At 44.3% G+C, this 10761-nt stretch overlaps 1 protein-coding gene across 1 annotated transcript in view; it reads left to right on the forward strand.

Moving 5' to 3' along the window:
* The window catches only part of LOC106804100, a 29145-nt gene that overhangs the window by 15614 nt on the left and 2770 nt on the right, over positions 1–10761 (forward strand). The window lies entirely within an intron of this gene.

Below are 10761 nucleotides of genomic sequence, written 5' to 3' on the forward strand. Positions count from 1 at the left end.
GCCACTTCGATGAGCACGATTTATTTCGGACAGATGTGGATATGGAAGATGATCAGGGCGAAGTCCCTGCGGGCCATCAACAGTTTGCGTGGGCCAATGCCAATGCCGATGGACTAGATCCTCAGGGCTATGGTCCCATGCAGCAGTGGGGAGAAGAAGAACAGGAAGGCGAAGAAGAAGAGGAGCCAGAAGAGATGGAAGGAAATTCTGGAATCAGCACCTCCGATACTTCTCGCACTTGGAGTGATTATGGACCGGAGTCTGGAAGCGAGAATTCTGTCAATCAAGCTCCACCTGTTGCTCCCCCAGGACAAACTCTGATGACCGTGGACCAAGACGTCCTGCAAGAAGCCATGGCACGACTGGGCTTAAATGCCGAAGAACTGGGTATCTTTCCTTATGACGGTTAACGTGGACTTGGTTGGAACATGTTGTAATATATTCTTGTAAGATATGAGTGATGGAAAAGTGGTACCAAGGGGTTTTGTAAATATTAACTCCTAAGCATGTAATATAAATAAGTATGTATATAAGTATGGTTTGCGTATGAGCATGATGTGTGATATGTTAGTATGCAACGAGTTGTCAATAAGAATGCACAGTAGATATTAATATCTTGTTACTCTTGGCAGTATGACGGATCCCAGAGAAATCCGAGCTTCAGGCTCCGGAGGACAAGAAGAGGATTTACCCCGAGCACCTACATTGGCTGACGCCATAGCCAGCTTAATGAATTCTGGGGCAGAGCAAGCCCGCTTACTCCAGATGATAGTACAGAACACCGGCAATGGTGGACGTAGGAGAGAGCCAGAACAGGGGGTGTCCTACACCCAATTTCTGGAAACACGTCCCCCAGTCTTCTTAAAAGCTGAGCATCCTTTGGAAGCTAATGAGTGGCTTCAGGCCATGGAGCAGAAATTTCGAGTAATCCCCCAATGTACTGCCGTTCAGAAGGCCGAGTTTGCGGGGCTTCAGCTTCAAGGTCCCGCAGCGACTTGGTGGACCAGTCATTTGGCTAGGCAGCCAGCGGGAAGGGAAATCACATGGGAAGATTTTAAGGAGGCCTTCCGGGCACAGTTTATACCCGAGGGCGTCATGAGGATGAAACTAGAACAGTTCTTGGGATTACAGCAAGGCACTCGCAGCATTCTAGCATATACTAATGAGTTTGACCACTTAGCTCAATATGCTCCAGAGCATGTCAATACTGAAACCAGAAAGAGAGATTGTTATCTCAGGGGGCTTAATACCAGAATGCAAGAAAGGTTGGCCACCTGCACGTTTGCTGATTACAGTTCTGCGGTAAGTACAGCCATTACCGCAGAAGAAAAGATGAAAGCACTGGATGAAATGTTGAAAAAAGAAGAAGCGTTAAAAAGGAAGACTGTTCCTTCTGGAAATTTTGGAAATGCTCCACAGAGGATGAGGATGGTATATAGAGGTCCTCCCCGACCCATGTATCGTCCCTCATTCCAGCAGCGACCTTTTCAGTCCTGGAATGCCAGAGCTCCCAATACTGCCCCTCGCCCTGGAACTGCACCACCTTTTGGGTTTCGGAACCCTACTCCTTCAGGAACCCCACAGGTTTGTTTCAATTGTGGGAAGCCAGGACATTTCGCCCGAGACTGTCGTTTTCCCAGAATTGGTGGAAACGCGAACTTGAAAGCTCAGACCTCGGGCCAAGGCTCTGGACAAAAGTTTGTCCGTCGCAAGTTTGTCAACACCAAGACAGGACAAGCTCACTATATGACTGTAGAAGAAATTCCAGAAGGGGAGCCAATCCTAGCAGGTATGTATCTTGTTAACAATTACCCTGCTATGGTTTTATTTGATTCTGGTGCATCACATACTTTTATAAGTAAAGAGTTTGTCACACAACATCAACTAGAAGCTCATACTTTAGATGTCAAATATGCTATTCAAGCTACTGGTGCTACGCAGTATACCAATCAAGTAGCTCGCAATGTGATTTTAAATCTAGAAGGAAATAAAGTGGGAGCTTATCCCTTAATTCTGGAAGATCAAGGAATAGATATTATTTTGGGGGTAAATTGGATGAAAGCACATGAAGTACAAATTAATGTGGTTACACGAGCTGTTAGCCTGAAAGATGACCAGGGCCATTCTTTCAAACTCCAATTACCCGTTTTCCCCTGCTTAGACCAGATGGTCAAAAAGACTAGAGCAGTGACTCTAGAATCCATTCCTGTTGTCAATGAATTCTTAGATGTATTTCCAGAAGACTTGCCTGGGCTACCGCCTGACAGAGCGGTAGAATTCACTATTGAACTAGAACCCGGCACCGCTCCTATCTCTAGAAGGCCGTATCGAATGCCACCTAAAGAATTGGCAGAATTAAAAACACAACTCCAAGAATTGTTGGATAAGGGTTTTGTCCGACCCAGTACCTCACCATGGGGTTGCCCAGCTCTCTTTGTTAAAAAGAAGGATGGTACCTTAAGGCTATGTGTGGATTACCGTCCCTTGAATGCGGTAACCATCAAAAATAAGTATCCGCTGCCACGGATTGACTTGCTGTTCGACCAATTGTCTGGAGCTAAGGTCTTTTCAAAAATCGACCTTCGGTCAGGGTACCACCAGATTAAGATAAAACCCGAGGACATACCAAAAACAGCCTTTCCCACCCGATATGGACTATATGAGTATTTGGTTATGTCATTCGGATTGACAAATGCCCCAGCGCATTTTATGTATCTCATGAATTCAGTATTCATGCCGGAACTAGACAAATTTGTGGTTGTCTTTATAGACGATATCCTTGTCTTTTCTAAAAATGAAGAGGAACATGCGCAACATTTGCGCATTGTTCTAAATAGACTCCGGGAACACCAACTTTATGCCAAATTTAGTAAGTGTGAATTTTGGTTAAAGAAAGTTCCATTCCTTGGGCATATACTATCCGAAAAAGGAATTGAAGTAGATCCCGGAAAAGTCAAGGATATCTTGGATTGGAAATCACCAACTTCTGTTCATGAAGTGAGGAGTTTCTTGGGGATGGCTGGTTATTATCGTAGATTCATTCCCAACTTCTCTAAGGTTTCTAAACCAATCACTGAGTTATTAAAGAAAGATATAAAATTTGAATGGAAACCTGAGTGTGAGGAATCCTTCCAAATCTTGAAGAAATTATTGACTACAGCCCCAGTGCTAGCTCAACCTGATATAGAAAAACCTTTTGATGTATATTGCGATGCCTCAGGAACAGGCATCGGGTGTGTTCTAATGCAAGAAGGCAGGGTTATTGCTTATGCTTCTCGCCAGTTGAAGCGTCATGAAGAACACTACCCTACTCATGACTTAGAGCTTGCTGCCGTAGTGCATGCACTAAAGATATGGCGACACTATCTTTTAGGTAGTGAATGTCATATCTTTACTGACCACAAGAGCTTGAAGTATATCTTCACTCAGATGGATTTGAATATGAGGCAAAGGCGGTGGCTAGAGCTGATTAAAGACTATAAATTAGAAATTCATTACCATCCTGGTAAAGCTAATGTGGTGGCCGATGCATTAAGCAGAAAAGCCCAATGCCATTGTGCTACCGTCCAGTCTAACCTGAAGACCCTGTGTGAAGAAATGGAGGGCTTAAATTTGGAAATAGTAAAACAGGGTACCCTCCAGAATGTTATGATTCAAGATACCCTCAAAGAAAGAATCATAACAGCCCAAAAAGAAGACCCATGGATTAAAGCACTTTACCAGCAAAAAGCCAAGGGAAAGGTTCCTGAACTTCATCAAGAAGAAGACGGAGGACTATATTTCAAGAACCGGATAGTAGTTCCAGAGGATAAAAATCTGAGAAGATTAATTCTAGAAGAAGCACATTCATCCAAGTTCTCCATTCATCCCGGAACCAATAAAATGTACCAAGATTTAAAGCAAGGATTTTGGTGGGCCAAAATGAAACCGGAAATTGCAAGATATGTGTCAGAATGTGACACTTGCCAAAGAGTTAAACCCATATTACAGAAGTCAGCAGGTCTGTTACAACCCTCAGAAATTCCTGTCTGGAAGTGGGAAGATATTTCTATGGATTTCATAGTAGGATTACCTACCACTTCTACGGGGTATGATTCCATCTGGGTTATTGTCGACCGTCTTACTAAATCAGCTCACTTTATTCCAGTTAAGACTAAATACCAAGTGTCGACATATGCCAAACTCTATATAACCCGGATTGTATCCTTGCACGGAGTGCCAAAAACTATTATCTCCGATCGAGGCTCCCAGTTTGTTTCCAGATTCTGGGAGCAACTGCAAAAAGACATGGGTACTACCCTCATTAGAAGTTCTGCTTATCATCCTCAAACTGGAGGACAGACAGAGAGGGTTAATCAAATTTTAGAAGACATGTTAAGAGCCTGTGTCCTTACCTTCTCTAAGCTATGGGATGAATGTTTGCCCCTAGCCGAGTTCTCTTATAATAATAGCTATCAAGCTAGTATTAAGATGGCACCGTTCGAAGCCTTGTATGGTCGAAGATGCCGAACTCCTCTAAATTGGTCAGGAGTAGGAGAAAGGACACAGTTGGGATCGGACTTGGTCATGGAAACCGAGGAGAAGGTTCAGAAAATTCGCAAGCACTTAGAAATAGCTCAATCCCGACAGAAGAGTTATTCAGATAAAAGAAGACGGTCCTTGGAATTTTCTGTCGGAGATTTTGTATACTTAAAGGTATCCCCAATGAAAGGCGTACAGCGCTTTGGAGTAAAAGGTAAGCTAGCCCCGAGGTACATTGGTCCCTATGAAATTCTGGAACAAAAAGGTCCCGTGGCATATAAGTTGTCATTACCTGATCAACTTACCTCTATACATGATGTATTTCATGTATCCCAGCTTAAGAAATGCCTAAGAGTTCCAGAAGAAATTTTAGAGGATCCAGAAATTAAGCTCGAACCGGATCTAACATATGAGGAGAAACCTATTAGAATTCTGGATCAAAAGACACGCGATACCCGAACTCGGAGTATCACGTTTTATAAAGTGCAATGGAAAAATCATACTCCGGACGAAGCTACTTGGGAAAAAGCGGAAGACCTAGAGTCTAAATATCCGGAGTTATTCGAAACCGTCAAGGTCAGATGAACAAAGACCACCACCCCACTTTCCTTGTACAGAAAAAGAAAGAATAAATAACCTGACGCAGTTTCCTTTCCATTCCAAAAACCCAAGGATTTAACCCCAGGAATCTCGGGACGAGATTCTGTTAAGGGGGAGAGGCTGTAATAAATGCCATTCATAATAATAATGTAACCATGAAAAATTCAGGAGAAAATTCAAAAGAAAAAGAAGGAAAAACAGCAAAAGGGTCAAATTCGGCCAAATTTTGACCGAAATTTGAATTTCAATTTGAAATTCAGAAAAATTTTGTCAAATGTATGGAGTACAAGTATAAGAATATTTGGGACTAAAGGATCAACAATTTGGAACCAAGCTAGTGCTAAATCTCTCAGATGAATCAAAAAAAAAAAAAGAAAAGGGCCGTTTACTGTTCCTCGTCCGACAACAGGATTCAGTAAAAACAGCTCAGAGTCTGATTTGGAAATTTAATTCTGGAAGAATTTGCAACTAAGTGCACCAGAACAACTATACCATGTTGAAATATAGACTTTGGACTACCATAATCATGTATTGTTGGCCAGGATCAGAAAAAGGAAGGAAGTCAAAATTCAGCTCAAAGTCAGCACAAAATCACACATGACTGAAACTCTGAAATTATTGCTAAGTCTGAATGACAGTGTGACCTCAACTTTGGGATTGAATTCAGAGCCATTTAAATCAAAAGAGGTACTTGTTCTTGTGCAAAATGGAAACTCGGGAGATCATAGCACACCTTTGAGAAGAAATTGGACTGGAACAACAAAACTTAAGTCCTTAAATTGGTTCCCAAATCAAAGTCCATGTCACTGTCGAACTGACGAACAACAATTACAGTTCAGTCGACATTCAGAGCTAACCCGAGCTAAACTTCAAAAATTCAGTGAATTCGATCTTTATCTCAAGTTGACGCCAAAATAAAAGATGAAGGTCTTGAGTTTATCCCCAAGTTCGGTTTAAGCACGAGCCGCCGTCGGATCAAGGATCAGCCGCTAGTCGCTTCTGAAGATCGCGGGCGCCAGAAGACGGTGACTGAGCACCGAGACGTGGCGCCGCCGCCGTCGTCGGTCATCCGCCAGCGCAGCTAAGCTAGGCCACCTCCTCGCCACATACACCTACGGGTAGACCACGGTGTCACCCATGCGCGCAGTGAAACCCTTGAATATCTACCGCTCCCGCGCCGCCGTTTCACTGCCTCTCTTTTTACCGCCGCCCGTGCCTCTTCTGCCCGACGCCGCCGCCAATCAAAATTCTACCTCCACACCACCGCTCCCGTCGATTCCTTCCGCCCACACCTCCGCCTACATCCCACCAATCACCCCAGCAACTTGTTGCTCAGCTTCCTCGCCGCGACACCTTGTATCGCCGCCGTTTCTGCCCGCCGCCGTCGCACCGCCCGCTCTCGGTGAGAACCCTCTCGCGCTGTCTCTCTTTCTTCTTGAGCAGTCGTAGTCGAGTCCCTAGGGTCCTAGGATGGTGTCGGGGTAGTCGTTTAGCTAGGTTGTGCAGTAGTCGCGGGTAACGATGGCCGACCGGAGGTGTCGCCGCCCGTCGCCGTGGAGGAGGTAGCTCCGGTCGTCTCCAAGGGAGCTGTCGCCGCGCACGAGGTCGTGTAGGGTTGGGGTTGGTGTTGTCGTCAAGACCCGCCGCCGGAAGGGCGCCGGCCGGCGAGCCGCGCCGCCCCCTGTTCCGGTCACGTTTTTGGCGGGAGGAGGAAGAAGGTGCTGTGCACCGGGCCCGCCTGTCAGTAAGAGAAGGGGGAGGAAGGCGCGGGCCAGAGCGGTGCGGTCGTCTTGGGCCGGCGTTGTGCAGCCCAGTAACGCGCGTGCGGTCGGCCGGAAAAGAAAAGAGCCGGGGGCCCAGCGGATGCAGGCCGGCGTCGCGTGAGAAAGGAAGGAAAAAGAAAAAGGGGCCATGGGCCGGTGTTGGGCTAACAGGAGAAGGGAAAGGAGAAGCGGCCCACGGGGCCCGTCAGAAGGAGTAAAGGGCCGGCGGGTAGGGGGAATAGGAGGATAGGTGGGTCCGCGTCGTGGGGCCCGGTACGCATGAGAGGGGGTAGAAGTTGAGCTGCGTAAGAAAAGTTTTCCGAGGGAATTTTCGGGAAAAAGTTAGATTTCTTTAGTAAAATAATCCGTTTAAAATCGTTTTACACCATTTTAATCACAGAAATTTGTAGGAGTGTCCAAAATTAGTGAAACCAATTTTGTTAGGCTTATTTTATTTTCCTTTATGCATTAAAATTTTTACACCCTAGGAAAACAATAAAAATTTAGGTATTTATTTAATGCCTTCCTTTTAAGGTAATTAAATAAATACTTAATATTTATAAAATGTATAAAATATGAATAACACTTATTAATCACAAATAATTCATAACTCATAGGAAATTAGAATTTCAAGTTAGAAAATAATTACCACTTTTTCTATAAATAAAAGAAAAAGCTATAGGAAGGGTTAAGTAAGAAAATAAAAATATAGAGTAATCTTTTTAGATTTCTTTTGTGTGTGGACTTACAACTTATTCGTGATAAGTCGTATAGTCTTTGTTGGCTTGCAACTTATCATGAAGGAAAGTTGTATAGTCTGTTATTTACAAAGTTTGCATTCTAACCCCTGCATGTATATACCGTAGATCCAGAAGCACCGAAAGAAGATTATTGGGAATTTCCAGAAGGACCTTTGGAGTCCGAGGAGGTGTTTGAATTTGTCCCCTGTGAAGTGAATCCGTCGGCATCTGCTAATCTTTTTAACGATCAAGGCAAGCCCCGGTGCATTTAAACCTATCTATTTTGGAGTCGTTATTTCATGTGACTAGCTATAGATTAATTGGTTATTGTATGCACTAGGTCTAGGAGTTGGATGAAACCTATTCTTGTGTATGATCATGCCTTGAATTAAGGACATCTTTGCCACTTGTTCAAATCCTAGAAACTACCCAAGTCTAGAATTGCTTACTCGCTTACATGCTTGGTTTACCAACCTTAGGGAAAACTCTTGATCATACATGCTGTTTAGGAAAGATAGTTTGAAGTATAGAACCAGACAGAAGCTAGAGATGTAGTTCTGTCTGCTTATAATCTGCTTAAGGACCGGGCCGTGTCTTAACCGCTTGATCAAGTGATAACATCTGATCACTTACTGGTTATGGGACCAGTAAAGCCCAGTAGGTTAGTAAATTCTATGATCAGGAATGCTTCGTACCCGCATTTGACGTGCTGGAGATTGGCAGGGGTGTAGCCTGAAACTCACATGGGGATCAGGCCAGACGTGGGGTCCCATGTGGGGGTGCATCCCTGGGTCCGGGTAGTTGTGTTCCTAATCATTGACTTTACTAATCGAGAGGTTGCTAGTACGACCGGTACAGTCGTATGATGCTGGTGATCGGGTGCTCTCCTGCAGGATGTATTTTGATCCGGATCGCCGCAATTCTCGGTTATGAATGCACTTGATCACCGTTGAGCTTCGTAGCATGAACTCATGTGATATAAAATTTTTGTTGCCAAGTATTGTATGAATCAACAGCTGTGATTGCTTTTACTTCTGTTACCATCTAGAACAGTTAGGTAATAACTTAACTAAACTAAAAGACAAAACTAAGGCTTCACTCGTAGTAAGCTTTTCGGCAAAAATTGTGTCAACCAAGCACACCTAAAGGCCGACATGCATTCCAAAAGAAAAACTATTATATTGGTTAGTCGGGTAAGACTTGCTGAGTACCCCGTACTCAGGGTTTTTCCCTTGTGGTTATCTTTCAGAAGCTACCCAGGAAGCTGTCGAGGAGGAGACCCCGAAGACCTAGAGTATTGACCTGAGTCTCTCGATACTCTAGCAAACCGTTTATCACCGCATCTTCTCCTAAACTACTTATGTTTAATCTTAGAGCTTGTCTAACAATGCATCACTAAGTTTGTTTCAACTTGAAGTCTTGTAATAACTCGTACCTCTTATTTATGTATGTAAAAATGTGATGTTTGTTGATATTATCCCATCGCGGATATTATCCTGATGTATGGTGATGAAACACGCCGTGGATCTTTCGAGGAGTCCTAGGGACACTCGACGGACTACCGGACTTATGCTGTTTTAAGTGCGTTTCGGATAATTGCTGCTCCGACAGCAATTAGGCGCACTTAAACCAGCTTAAGTTGGGCGGTTCCGCCACAGTAACATATATATAAATTAACAAGTAGAGATACTATACGAATTAACCAAACTAAAACTATATATAGTAAATGGGCACGGGCTAAAAGTAATATATGATTTTGAGCGTTGGGTTGTGAAGGAGATATGGATTGCTGCGTGTCGCTAGTATCCGGTAGTTTATCAGGGAGAGATTACGATGCCACCAATTTTTCTACGAGTGTGTATATGAGTCTGAAAGTACGTAGGAATCGTTGCATCATAATTGCATTGCATGTTTAAAAACTTTTTGGGTTTGGGGAGTGCCGCTAGACCTGATCCCGTTTCTTTTTATAGGATGTTCGAAGAAGGTTACACGGATAGAGATGGGTGGACTCGTGGCCGTTATCTGGATAAACCAGGGTTTGTGCAGTTACTCTGGAAGACACTACAAGAGTTGGGCTTCCATAGTCCCCCAGAGTATTATTGGAGGAAGGAAGATACTGGACATAAGCAATATTGCACAGTGTATGTGCATATTCCAGATGATGATAACCATCCTAATTGGCGCCTGGAGGAAGTAATGGAATCAGGTTTTGAATTCCATGATACGATAGAGAGGGCGGCCATGACAGCTCTTACGGAGCTGTGTGAGAACCATAAGGTGGAAATAGGATCGAGCTCTGCTCGATTCTATCCAATTAAGCATCAAGATGACGGGATATGGAAGCGAAGGATCAAAGCCTTGAAGAACACATCTCGTGTAGAGCACGATGTGTTAGTAGCTGCTGCTTCGGACTACATGACTGCTATGTACAATCTACATCAAGCTTGTATCCGGGAATACTACAATCAGAAATAGAAAAATGAAGATACTAGGATGGAAGCAATGGGTGCCCGATATGACAAAGAAATGTACAAGAAGGCAGCAATGGCAAGGGAGCACGAGATGGAGAAAGCAATGCGCGAGCAGTCCAGGCGGATTGAGGATTATGAAGAGAAACTTCAGGCACTGCAAGGATTTATTGAAGCAAGTCGAAGTATGGCAAATCGAGCAAGAGAAGAAGCTGAATCCAATGTCCACAGGTTGGAGGCGGAGAGATTTCAGCAGCTAGACGAAATCCTGTCGCTTCGTCTAGCCTTAGAAGAAATGCAAGCTCAAGCACCGGCACAAAATATGATCAATGTTCCACCACCTCCACCAGAAGAGCCTCAACCCCAAAACCCGGAGGAAGCAGATCAGTTAATGCCTGTAATGGAAGAAGATCCAGTGCCACCGGCAGAACCTGAGATAGATTTATATGCTCACGAGAATCTAGAGGGCTTTGATGTGGATATGGAAGATGATCAGGGCGAAGTCCCTGCGGGCCATCAACAGTTTGCGTGGGCCAATGCCAATGCCGATGGACTAGATCCTCAGGGCTATGGTCCCATGCAGCAGTGGGGAGAAGAAGAACAGGAAGGCGAAGAAGAAGAGGAGCCAGAAGAGATGGAAGGAAATTCTGGAATCAGCACCTCCGATAC

Source organism: Setaria italica, chromosome VI, assembly GCF_000263155.2.
Source record: "Setaria italica strain Yugu1 chromosome VI, Setaria_italica_v2.0, whole genome shotgun sequence".
Classification (NCBI taxonomy): Eukaryota; Viridiplantae; Streptophyta; class Magnoliopsida; order Poales; family Poaceae; genus Setaria; species Setaria italica.